This window comes from Bombina bombina, chromosome 5 (assembly GCF_027579735.1).
Source record: "Bombina bombina isolate aBomBom1 chromosome 5, aBomBom1.pri, whole genome shotgun sequence".
NCBI lineage: Eukaryota > Metazoa > Chordata > Amphibia > Anura > Bombinatoridae > Bombina > Bombina bombina.
In genome coordinates, this window is record NC_069503.1 from 105,465,940 (window position 1) to 105,479,145 (window position 13,206).

The window sequence follows — 13,206 nt, forward strand, 5'->3', positions numbered from 1 at the left end:
ACCTTGTCACTGGTCTTTGTAGAAGTGCTCTGATTACAGCACCAAACTGTAGACAATCCTTTTGTTTCTGTAACTTGCGCAAGTTAGCTTTTGTGTTTGTAGTTCCTCAATCTCCTGCACTTAAGTACTTCTGTACGCAGGAAAAAAACAGGCTAATAGAATGCGAGCTCAATCTGATTGGCTGATTGGCTGATTCCATCAGCCAATCAGAAAATTCCTACCTTAATTCCGATTGGCTGATAGAATCCTATCAGCCAATCGGAATTCGAGGGACGCCATCTTGGATGACGTCCCTTAAAGGAACCGTCATTCGTCGGGAGACATCGGAAGAAGAGGATGGATCCGCGTCGCCTGCTTCAAGATGGACCCGCTCCGCACCGGATGGAAGAAGATAGAAGATGCGGCTTGGAGAAGATGTTTGCCGGTCCGGATGTCCTCTTCTTGCCGGATAGGATGAAGACTTTGGAGCCTCTTCTGGACCTCTTCAGCACCGGATTATGGATCGCCAACCCCCGCTTGGGTTGGATGAAGATCTTGGAGCCAGGACGGATCGGTGAACCTGGTATGGTGAAGACAAGGTAGGAAGATCTTCAGGGGATTAGTGTTAGGTTTATTTAAGGGGGGTTTGGGTTAGATTAGGGGTATGTGGGTGGTGGGTTGTAATGTTGGGGGGGGGGTATTGTATGTTTTCTTTTACAGGCAAAAGAGCTGAACTTCTTGGGGCATGCCCCGCAAAGGGCCCTGTTCAGGGCTGGTAAGGTAAAAGAGCTTGTAATTTTTGTATTTTAGAATAGGGTAGGGAATTTTTTATTTTGGGGGTCTTTGTTATTTTATTAGGGGGCTTAGAGTAGGTGTAATTAGTTTAAAATTGTTGTAATATTTTTCTTATGTTTGTAAATATTTTTTTATTTTCTGTAACTTAGTTCTTTTTTATTTTTTGTACTTTAGATAGTTTATTTAATTGTATTTCTTTGTAGCAATTGTGTTTAATTAATTTATTGATAGTGTAGTGTTAGGTTAATTGTAGGTAATTGTAGGTAGTTTATTTAATTATTTTATTGATAGGGTAGTGTTAGGTTTAATTATAACTTAGGTTAGGATTTATTTTACAGGTAAATTTGTTATTATTTTAACTAGGTAACTATTAAATAGTTCTTAACTATTTAATAGCTATTGTACCTGGTTAAAATAATTACAAAGTTGCCTGTAAAATAAATATTAATCCTAAAATAGCTATAATATAAATGTAATTTATATTGTAGCTATATTAGGATTTATTTTACAGGTAAGTATTTAGCTTTAAATAGGAATAAGTTATTTAATAAGAGATAATTTATTTCGTTAGATGTAAATTATATTTAAGTTAGGGGGGTGTTAGTGTTAGGGTTAGACTTAGCTTTAGGGGTTAATACATTTATTAGAATAGCGGTGAGCTCCGGTCGGCAGATTAGGGGTTAATAATTGAAGTTAGGTGTCGGCGATGTTAGGGAGGGCAGATTAGGGGTTAATACTATTTATGATAGGGTTAGTGAGGCGGATTAGGGGTTAATACATTTATTATAGTAGCGCTCAGGTCCGCTCGGCAGATTAGGGGTTAATAAGTGTAGGCAGGTGTCGGCGACGTTGTGGGGGGCAGATTAGGGGTTAATAAATATAACATAGGGGTCGGCGATGTTAGGGGCAGCAGATTAGGGGTACATAGGGATAACGTAGGTGGCGGCGATTTGCGGTCGGAAGATTAGGGGTTAATTATTTTAAGTAGCTTGCGGCGACGTTGTGGGGGGCAAGTTAGGGGTTAATAAATATAATATAGGGGTCGGCGGGGTTAGGGGCAGCAGATTAGGGGTACATAAGTATAACGTAGGTGGCGGTCGGCAGATTAGGGGTTAAAAATTTTAATTGAGTGGCGGCGATGTGGGGGGACCTCGGTTTAGGGGTACATAGGTAGTTTATGGGTGTTAGTGTACTTTAGGGTACAGTAGTTAAGAGCTTTATAAACCGGCGTTAGCCAGAAAGCTCTTAACTCCTGCTATTTTCAGGCGGCTGGAATCTTGTCGTTAGAGCTCTAACGCTCACTGCAGAAACGACTCTAAATACCGGCGTTAGAAAGATCCCATTGAAAATATAGGCTACGCAAATGGCGTAGGGGGATCTGCGGTATGGAAAAGTCGCGGCTGAAAAGTGAGCGTTAGACCCTTTAATCACTGACTCCAAATACCAGCGGGCGCCAAAAACCAGCGTTAGGAGCCTCTAACGCTGGTTTTGACGGCTACCGCCGAACTCTAAATCTAGGCCATAGAAAATTACCTACCGGAACCCCTTGTCTGAGAGTCAAACTGAGGACACATAGGAACCGCTGGGAAGCCGTGAGTAGTAACAGCTCACAAGAGAGGGTAAGAAAATCACCCCTAAACACTGTTTGGAACATTCCTTTTCTACAAATTAAGCTCACTGAGGATACAAAGAGGTAACTGTGAAACCGTAATATATCACAACATAAATATAAGGATAAAGAACACAGCCCTCAGTAATTTATCTCCAATTACTTACAAATGCTTTGATGAACTTTTTAGATACACAAAATTACAACCAATATAAGTAAACAGCCATTGTGGGGACACCATTTATAATCTTGCATTTAAATTGTTTTAACTAATTGTTAGTTTTTGCTACATATTTGTAATTTTAAAGTTGATGAAATATAGATATAAAATATCAAATAGAGACAAATATTATTAATTGTGTTGAAATAAAAGAATACATTCTATCTAAAATCTTTGAACAAAGGATACAAAAGAGCAGATAAATCCTTTTATTTGTGTATGAAACAAATGTATATCTGAATTTTAGAAATTTTATGAATTGATCGATATAGTGTTGCAACACTTAGGGATTGTGATTTATTTTATCTTGGTATTATCATGTTTTTATTTTGAAAATAAATTGTAGAAGAATTTTTCACTTATTCTGTCCAAGGTCCAGTTTTTTCTACATATTTAGCTAACGACCTCCATACACACCTTTATCCCTTTTGCAGATTAAGCGCCTAATCTCCATAACTTTTTCACTTTATACACCTTTCTATCTGGGAAGTAGATAGTAGGAGAATAGGGCAAGGGATATTAACTCTTAAGCGCTAGTTTATTTAACCCCCTTTTTTTGTGCCTCACAATGTACCAGAGAAGTTGTGCAGGGAGCGGCACACCAGCATAGTCACTGCATATACTGTGGATACTCAGCAACATGCTCCCCACAAAGAAGACATCACTGGCCAGAGCAATGGGGAGTACCGATGTATGCTAATTTCCCTAAGAGAAGCAGTCCCATCGCTCACCCCCCTGTATCTAATGGCGGATTCATTACCGCTCCAAACTGACACAATGCCTATCTTGGGGGAAAAGAGCTACGATCTCTCATTGCAACATGCTGCAGACAAGAACTTTGGGACACTATCGCAACCTGCATTCCCAGTGAATAATGGGGGCATGAAACCGCACGAACAAAGAATGATAACCACCAGACCACTCTTTTATTTACCCGGGAGGCAACGTTCTAGCCACAGCGGGGCACAGCGAGATCTTTGCTATGTGGCGATGCTGTTTTGGACCCGTTCACGTTTTGACACTGGCTGAGGGACAGGTTCTGTGAGACACGCAGGGCGATAATACAGTATAAAGTAGTAATACTGCGTGCAAGCCTTACTTAGTAGTCCCGTTGACTGTTCTTTATGTTTATTACTTAGGCACTGATATATTGTGGGGTGGGCGGACTGAATGTTTATTTTGCTTGGGTGTATATGTTCTATCTCGATACCGCAGGAAGAGACATTCACAACGCTATAGGGGTTTCCACCTTGCATTTGTTTAATACCATATTACTTCCCTACTGGGGTGGCCTGAGCAATATGATGAAACAGCCAAACCCCATTGCAAAATTATTAAACAGTTGCTTAGCCACACCAGTGTAAATAAGAGCGCCATGCGTTTAAGCATTAAAAAGTCCTAGTTATACTCAGCGCCCTGCCCCTCCTCTCCCATTAGATAGTCTTGAACGGGATAGAACCCTTTTTACTCATGCTCCCACATTGTAGAATTGCTCTATATCAAAGGTACAAGCACCCTATGGTCCCCCAAGATAGTTTCCCCTGCGGGGCCCTGGCAGACACGCTTCCAGATACATTATCATATCACCACAACTAAGCACCCTATACTGCAGCCCTGTTCTTTATAAAGTTCAGTTTATGTCTTGTTAGTTTTTGTTTAGTTTGTTTTTCTATATGTATTATTCACATGTATAATCCCCACATTGGCTATACATATACATACAGGGCCCAAGAGAGGCCCATTCAGACTGATGGGGCAAAAATCGAGGTTGAATAATTATTGCTCATTTCCTTGTTTTATCCTCTTCTAATATCTTAACTTATTTTTTATAATTAATGTATAGTTGATAACGCCTGCATTGCTGGAAATGGGAATATTTATGTAATATCCTAGCAGAATCATATCCCAATGTATTAAATATTCATCGCATAATAATGCAACGAAAACTGAGTATCACATAATTATAGCTGTTGCATGGTTCTAAGTATGTGAAATACCTTTTTATTTTGATGTATTCCATGTATTTTTACGATCTGCTGTACAACCTCAAATTATCTCAATAAAGCTCGTTGAAAATTAAAAAAAAACAACAAAAAAAACGATTAAACATGCCAGCAAAAAAAAATAAATTGTATGTTCTATCTGAATCATAAAATAAAATGTTGGGGTTTACTATCTTTTTAAGTCTGCATTGTTAAATGGCAAAGATAACTGAATTTTAAACTCATTTAATACATTCCAAATGAACAAGGCTCCATGTGGCTAGATAAATATGGAGATACTGACCCTGTACCTAACATTGACACATTGTTGATGCAGATAAAATCATGTTAGATTTAGCACTGTTCATTCACCTACAGAAACTTCAGATAAGGCTATCACTTCAAGAAAACAATATTCTTCTTGGTTAAGAAATGCTGGTGCTTGCATTTGTTCAGATAAATTACACATTATCCTTGTTTATTCTACAAATTAGGGGCACGATCCGATAAATATCGCAGTTTGCGGCGCAAGCGAGGGAACCCCCGCCGCCCACAGTTTCAGCTCGCAACTCGAGCTATCCTATATATACGGCGCCATCAGAGGCTAAAGTGCCGTAAGTCTCACAAACCAGCGATGTCTAGAAATCTGCGTAAGTACAAATTTCTGGAGTTGCCAGTGACTTATGGCACTTTAGAAACTGCCGGCGCCTACAAAACCTGACTAAAGTTATAAAATCACCTGTACTGTGTAACACGCCTCCCAAACATAGCCCGACACGTCTAACCCTCTATCTGCAATCCCCCCTCACTATCCTAACAATAAAAAATGTATTAACCCCTAAACCACTGCTCCCGGACCCCGCCGCCAGCTATATTAAATCTATAACCCCCTAATGTGAGCCCCTACCCCGCCGCCATCTATCTTACCTACCCCCTAAAGTGAGCACCCTACCCGCCGCCATCTATCTTACCCACCCCCTAAAGTGAGCCCCCTACCCCGCCGCCATCTATCTTACCTACCCCCTAAAGTGAGCCCCTACCCTGCCGCCATCTATCCTACCAACCCTCTAAAGTGAGCCCCCTACCCTGCCGCCATCTATCTTACCTACCCCCTAAAGTGAGCCCCCTACCCAGCCGCCATCTATCTTACCTACCCACTAAAGTGAGCCCCTACCCTGCCGCCATCTATCTTACCTACCCCCTAAAGTGAGCCCCATACCCTGCCGCCATCTATCTTACCTACCCCCTAAAGTGAGCCCCTACCCCGCCGCCATCTATTTTAAAAATATTAACCCCTAATTTAATCCCCCTACACCGCCGCCAGCTATATTAACTATATTAACCCTAATTATATTAGGTTTAATATAGTTAATATCGTTATTATATTATATTATATATATATTAAGTATAATAACCCTATCTAACTCTAACATCCCTAACTAAATTCTTATTAAAATACATCTAATTAATATTAATATTATTAATTAAAATATTCCTATTTAAATCTAAATACTTACCTATAAAATAAACCCTAAGATAACTACAATATAATTAATAATTACATTGTAGCTATTTTAGGGTTTATATTTATTTTACAGGTAACTTGGTATTTATTTTAACTAGGTACAATAGCTATTAAATAGTTAAAATAATTACCAATTTACCTGTAAAATAAATCCTAACCTAAGTTACAAATACACCTACACTATCAATAAATTAAATAAACTACAAATATCTAAACTAAAATACAATAAAATAATCTAAACTAAATCAGCCAGATTCAAGTTCAATCCGATTGGCTGAACCAATCAGCCAATCGGATTGAACTTGAATCTGATTGGCTGATTCAATCAGCCAATCAGATTTTTCTACCTTAATTCCGATTGGCTGATAGAATCCTATCAGCCAATAGGAATTCGACGGACGCCATCTCGGATGACGTCATTTAAAGGTACCTCATTCGTCGGGAAGTCGTTGTGCCGGATGGATGCTCCGCAGCGGAGGAGCGAAGAAAGAAGATTAAAGATGCCGCTTTGCTTGAAGACATCGCCGGATTGAAGAAGACTTCACTGCCGCTTGATTGAAGACATCGCCGGATGGAAGAAGACTTCACTGCCGCTTGATTGAAGACATCGCCCAGATGGAAGAAGACTTCACTGCCGCTTGATTGGACATCGCCCGGATCGAATGAAGAGTTCAGCCCGGCTAGGTGAAGACAAGGTAGGGAGATCTTCAGGGGGGTAGTGTTAGGTTTTTTTAAGGGGGGTTTGGGTGGGTTTAGAATAGGGGTATGTGGGTTGTAATGTTGGGGGGTGGTATTGTGTTTTTCTTTTACAGGCAAAGAGCAGAATTCTTTGGGGCATGCCCCGCAAAAGGCCCTTTTAAGGGCTGGTAAGGTAAAAGAGCTTTGAACTTTTTTAATTTAGAATAGGGTAGGGAATTTTTTTTATTTTGGGGGGCTTTATTATTTTATTAGGGGGCTTAGAATAGGTGTAATTAGCTTAAAAATCTTGTAATATTTTTTTTATTTTTTGTAATTTAGTGTTTGATTTTTTTGTAATTTAGTTTAGATTATTTTATTGTATTTTAGTTTAGATATTTGTAGTTTATTTAATTGATTGATAATGTAGGTGTATTTGTAACTTAGGTTAGGATTTATTTTACAGGTAAATTGGTAATTATTTTAACTAGGTAGCTATTAAATAGTTATTAACTATTTAATAGCTATTGTACCTAGTTAATATAAATACCAAGTTACCTGTAAAATAAATATAAACCCTAAAATAGCTACAATGTAATTATTAATTATATTGTAGCTATCTTAGGGTTTATTTTATAGGTAAGTATTTAGATTTAAATAGGAATATTTTAATTAATAATATTAATATTAATTAGATTTATTTTAATAAGAATTTAGTTAGTGATGTTAGAGTTAGATAGGGTTATTATACTTAATATATATATATAATATAATAACGATATTAACTATATTAACCCTAATATAATTAGGGTTAATATAGTTAATATAGCTGGCGGCGGTGTAGGGGGATTAAATTAGGGGTTAATATTTTTAAAATAGAGGGCGGCAGGGTAGGGGCTCACTTTAGGGAGTAGGTAAGATAGATGGCGGCGGGGTAGGGGCTCACTTTAGGGGGTAGGTAAGGTAGATGGCGGCAGTGTAAGGGAGTCACATTAGGGGGTATGTAATGTAGCTTGCGACGGTGTAGGGGGATCACATTAGGGGGTTATACATTTATTGTAGGTGGCGGCGTGGTCTGTGTGCGGCGGTTTAGGGGTTAAATACTTTATTAGGGATTGCGGCGGGGGATCGCGGTTGACAGGTAGATAGACATTGCGCATGCGTTAGGTGTTAGGTTTATTTAGCAGGTAGTTTAGGGAGTTACGGGGCTCCAATAGACAGCGTAAGGCTTACTACGGCTGCATTTTGTGGCGAGGTGAAAATGGAGTAAGATTTCTCCATTTTCGCCACGTAAGTCCTTACGCTGTATATTGGATACCAAACTGCGCTGGTTTGGTATACCTGCATATGGCCCAAAAAACTACGGGCGACGGCAGAAATATACGAGCGTGACTTCTAGGTTACGCCATATATGGGATACCAAACCAGCGCAAATTTCAGCGTCGCCGGCTTTTGCGGGCGACGCTGCATATCGGATCGGGCCCCAGAAGTGTACTACCTACCATCCTTGTGTATGTGGTGTGTCTGCATGCATGTGAATGCTGTGCAGTGTGTGTATTTGGGGTTTATATGCTGTGGGGTGCATGTATCTATATGTTATGTGTCTGCATGTACATAATGTGTATGTAATGTGAATGCTGTGTAGTGTTTATATGCTGTGTGTCTGCATGTATGTGTATGTGGTGTGTCTGCATGTATGTGAATACTGTGTAGTGTGTGTCTGCATGTATGTGTATGTGATGTGAATGCTGTGTAGTGTGTGTATTTGGGGTTTATATGCTGTGTGTCTGCATGTATGTGAATGCTGTGTAGTGTGTGTATTTGGGGTTTATATGCTGTGTGTCTGCATGTAGGTATATGTGATGTGTCTGCATGTATGTGAATATTGTGTAGTGTGTGTATGTGGTGTATCTGCTATGTACTATGTGTTGCTGAGTGTGTGCATGTTGATTTTTATGCTCCACAGTTTTTTTAAGATTTTTTATTTTATTTAGAATTTAATTTATATAAATTGGTCTAATTTTATTTTTGAAGGGATTTCCCATCCCTGCCCACCACATCATACTTTTGCCGTGCGCGCGTGGGGGGGGGGGGTACATACATACATAGTAGTAACATAAATAGTAGATAAGGTTGAAAAAAGACTGAAGTCCATCAAGTTCAACCTATACAAATCTAAAATACTTACAAAAAGCTCCAGTTAAGCTTAAATAACCCCATTAAAATGTGACCCATTTAATACTAGCAATCATATCCATGAATTTTGTTTATATACAGAAATTTATGTATCTGTGGTGTTAGTATTCACTACCTCCTTTGGTAATGAGTTCCACAATTTTATTGCTCTTACAGTGAAAAAACATTTCCGTTGCAGGAGATTAAATCTCCTTTCCTCCAACCTTAAATTATGACCTCTTGTCAGAAACAATTTTCTTGGAATAAACAGAGCTTCTGCCATCTCTGTATATGAGCCTTGAATATATTTATATAAAGTAATCATGTCACCTCTCAAGTGCCTTTTTTCTAAAGAAAACAGACCCAGTTTGGCTAGCCTCTCCTCATAGGTTAATTTTTCCAATCCCCTTATTAGCTTTGTGGCCCTTCTCTGAACTTTTTCTAGTTCTGCAATATCTTTTTTAGCAATCGGTCCCCAGAACTGCACTCCAAACTCAAGGTGAGGTCTTACCAGGGCTTTATATAATGACAGAATTATGCTTTCCTCCCTTGAATCAATGCCTCTTTTAATACATGCTAGTATCTTATTAGCCTTTGAAGCCGCTGCCCTGCATTGTGCACCCATCTTTAGCTTGCTATCTATTAATACTCCCAAATCTCTTTCCTCCTGTGTTTGGCTAAGTCTTGTCACATTTAAAAAATACGTAGCCTGCTTATTTTTACTTCCAAAATGTAGAACCTTGCATTTTTTCCGTATTAAATCTCATTTTCCATTCACTTGCCCATAGTTCTAAGTTTAGCAAATCCCTTTGTAAAGAGAGTTCGTCCTGCTCTGACCTAATGACCTTACTTAACTTAGTATCATCTGCAAAAATAGAGATGTTGCTATTTAATCCTTGCTCCAAGTGATTTATAAAAATATTAAAAATAACAGGGCCCAGTACTGATCCCTGGGGGACGCCACTGATTACCTTTGTCCAATCTGAGTATGATCCATTTACTACTACTCGTTGCTCCCTATCTTTTATCTAGTTATTTATCCATGAGCTAACATTTTCAGCTATTCCCAGTGCCTTAATTTTGTGCATTAATCTCTCATGTGGCACTGTATCAAATGCCTTTGCAAAATTTAAGTATATCACATCAACTGATTCCCCTTTATCTATATTTTTACTTACTTCCTCATAGAATCTAATTAGATTAGTTTGACATGATCTATTTCTCCTAAAGCCATGCTGATTAGAACTCATAATCTTGTTTACACGAATATGCTCATCAATATAATCCCTTATAATCCCTTCAAATATCTTCCCCACTATTGATGTCAGACTAACTGGTCTAAAGCTTCCTGGATCATCCCTGCTTCCCTTTTTGAAGACTGGCACCACATCAGCTTTACGCCAATCCTGGGGTACCATGCCTGAGGATAATGAGTCTTGAAAAATTAAGAGTAAAGGTTTGTCTATAACAGTGCTAAATTCCCTTAACACCCTTGGGTGTATCCCTCTTTCAAATTTGGAAATGTTGGGAGGTATGATGAGCTGTCTTGTTCTTAACCCCTTAAAAGGACATTGTACACTAGTTTTCCTATAACTGCATGTCATAGAAACTACTATAAAGAATAAGATGCACAGATACTGATATAAAAATCCAGTATAAAACTGTTTAAAAACTTACTTAGAAACTCTCAGTTTAGGTATGTTGAAAAGGTTGCTGGAAAGCCCACTGCAAGTGGGAAATAAGTCACCCCCCCTTCATTTTCATATGAAAAGACCCTTTACACAAACAGGAGCAAGCTAGAGTAGGTATATGACGGTATTCTCATAAAACTTTGGGGCTTGGTTAGGAATGTTATTTAAAAATAAGCAAAACTATACATTTTTTTAAAAAACAAACTTTATTGGCTATATAAATAGATCATCTAGATCTATGTCAGTGAGCTGCCTGTCAGTGTGTGTGGGTGTGTGTGTGAAGTGTCAGTGAGCTGCCTGTCAGTATGTGTGTGTGTGTGTGTGTGTGTGTGAAGCATCAGTGAGCTGCCTGTCAGTGTGTGTGTGTGTGTGTGTGTGTGAAGTATCAGTGAGCTGCCTGTCAGTGGTGTGTGTGTGTGAAGTGTCAGTGAGCTGCCTGTCACACACTGATAGGCAGCTCACTGACACTTCACACACACACACCACTGACAGGCAGCTCACTGACACTTCAAACACCACTGACAGGCAGCTCACTGACACTTCACACACACACACTGACAGGCAGCTCACTGACACTTCACACACACACACACTGAGAAGCAGCAAAAATGGTAAAATATATTTTATTAAGGCCGGGTGAAGCCACCCCCCATCATGCCCCCAGCCATACATCCACCATGCCCCCAACCACCAGCAAATTCAAAGTGTCCAGGAATCAGCTGGGCAAAAGGTAGCAACCCTACCGCTAAATGATGCTGCCCACCACACTTGTATTATGGCCAGCATTGAAGGGGTTAATTAGGGTGCTTATAGGGTTAATTTTAGCTTTAGTGTAGAGATCAGCCTCCCACCTGACCCATCTCACCCCATGATCCCTCCCCAAAAGCTCTCTTCCCTCCCCCACCCCACATTTGTCCCCTCCATCTTAAGTACTGACAGAAAGCCTGCCAGTACTAAAATAAAAGGCTTTATATATATATATATATATTCTTCTGCCTTTTAGGATCCCCCCTTAGCCCCCAACCTCCCTGATCCCCCACCCAAACAGCTCTCTAACCCTCCCCCTCTACCTTATTGTCCACCATCTTGGGTACTAATTTGCCCTTTATTTATTTAAAAAAATTTAAATCTACTATTTTCTGTAGTGTAGCTTCCCCCCCTCAATACCCTACCCCCCTCACGGATCCCTTTCCAAAAAAAATTCCCTTTCCATTTCCCCTCTCCCTCCTTCAGCTGTGATCAACACTGAAGCCATACTTGATCGCGCACATATGCGTGTGCGCTCCCGAAACCCGCCACCCGCCACCCGCCTCCTTGCACATTACTGAAACGGATACTTACAAGATTTGGAACATGCACCGGTGGTAGGCCGCCCACCCACATTTCTGCTAAGGCTCCCAACCACCAACGATTGGCACCACCTCTGTCCACTGCAGAGTGTGCCACAGAGTAGTCCTCTCTGCGTCAGTAACTCTGCAAATCTATTTCGTGGGGCATGCAGAAATAGTGCAATCTCGCTATTTATTTATTTTTTTCAAAGTAATTTTATTGAGGTTTAGTATGTAACAGTACAGACAAGGATTGCTTCAAAAGGCACAGAAGAGTACAAGAAAGGAAAAGTAAAGTTATTCATAATGGTAAAAATATGCAATCATGATTGTTACATCACAGATCAACTCAAATATACAAGAGATAAACCTCACAATTTCTAATTCTTACATCTCTACAAACTCTAGTGTCCCATTATACAATAAGAAAGCAAAGTCAATAATAATGAAATAAGAGTAACAACTCTAGTGAAGGTCTTCTCAGTTCCTGGCACACAGAAGAGAACCATAATTCTCTAATTTGCAAAAAGGGACAAGGAAAAAAATGAAATAATATTACCTAATGCCTCGTTTATATGAGCTAAAGGAAGGAAGAAAAAAAAGAAAAAGAAAACCCAAACCCTCTATTACCAGAGATCAAGGAGAACTATCTCGGAGTGTCTGAAGGGGTATAGTAGATAATCTATTTCCTTGGATGGGAGAATTCTAATAAATGTAGACAATTGTTTTGTTTTTTTTTAAAAAAGAGTTATTTCTTGTTCAGAAGTTAAGTTGGTGTCTAACTCTTCTATGATGCGTTGTTTTTTCAAATAATTTTTAGTTTCTGAGATACTAGGTACAGAGTTATCTCGCCATTTGGAGAAAATTAAGCTTCTTGCTGCCAGAAATGTCATGTTCATGATCTCTTTATGTTCAGAAGACAAAATGCCATCTGTGGAAAAAACAATCTCCGCCAGAGAGAGAGTTGGTATTTTTAAAATATTAATAAGCCAGAACTCTATTTTCTGCCAAAACTGCTTTATTCGAGGGCAGGACCAAAGCATATGGATTAAATCTGCTACCAGAAGTGCGCATTTAGGACATTTATTAAATTTAGAGTTGTGCCAGTTAAGTCCATTTAAAGGAGTATAGTAGATTCTATAGAGCAACTTAATATGAGATTCCCTCCAACTCGTGGATAAGGTGGATTTTTCCTGCATTGATATTTAGCTCAGGAGACATAAGATT